Source organism: Chrysochloris asiatica, unplaced genomic scaffold, assembly GCF_000296735.1.
Source record: "Chrysochloris asiatica unplaced genomic scaffold, ChrAsi1.0 scaffold00023, whole genome shotgun sequence".
In the NCBI taxonomy this organism is placed as follows: domain Eukaryota; kingdom Metazoa; phylum Chordata; class Mammalia; order Afrosoricida; family Chrysochloridae; genus Chrysochloris; species Chrysochloris asiatica.
The window spans coordinates 21,122,050-21,122,835 of NW_006408541.1; the positions used below are offsets into that span (position 1 = coordinate 21,122,050).

Consider the following 786-nt stretch of genomic DNA (forward strand, 5'->3'; position numbering starts at 1 on the left):
CCCAGCTCTAGGTATATTAAGCTTATTCAATTAAAAACTCCCTAAGTTGTCTCTCTCCTGCAGCCTTTTCTCAGGCTGCACCCTCTACCTGGTTCTCTTGTTCTTTAATCATTCTCCTGCTTCTATTGTAGAATTTCTGTCGTCTTCTCATTTTTGTACTTCCATCCTCAAAGCAACATGGTCCTCATAATATGGATCTGAGGATTTTGTGCGGAGACATGGTTGTGTTGACCTGCTATTGCTTCCTTTGCCTATCTTAGTTTGGTTTCCCACAAAAGCAGAGCCTGAGACCAGACTAGGGTCTGGGTGCAGGGAGTTTATTCAGTTGGTGATCTGAGGAAGCATGAGGAAAGATTGGGAAAGTGAGCTGGGAAAGGAGGAAATACAGTAATGAATGTGTTAATAAGAGGTCTACCATTGTGGGCAGTTGGGTCTCAACTCTTTGGATGTTCAACTGAAAGACTAATTAGAGTGGCCCCCACTGGGTGGTTAGTAAGCTGGAGTATTTCTGTACAGTCTCCCATGGGAGTTCACTTGGGTGCTTCTGGCCTGTCCTACTCAGACCAGACATCCTCCATGGGCAAGAGGAAATCCTCAGGCACAGAGCCACCGATGCTGGAGGTAGGAGGTTGGTGGGTGCAGGACATGTGGGTAGGGCCCTGACAGCATCTGCTCCAGCTCACAACTGGGAAAAACCTGAACTTAGTCACCATCCTTTCCCCTGGAAACTCCCTACAGCCTTTGTTTCTACTTGAGGATCTTAAGGAGAGGTTTTAGAGGAGCCTG

General features: G+C 47.1%; 1 pseudogene; it reads right to left on the reverse strand.

Annotated features, from left to right (window-relative positions):
- LOC102820846 overlaps positions 1–647 on the reverse strand; it is a 117,912-nt pseudogene extending 117,265 nt beyond the window's left edge.
- Between the last annotated feature and the right edge of the window lie 139 nt (positions 648–786).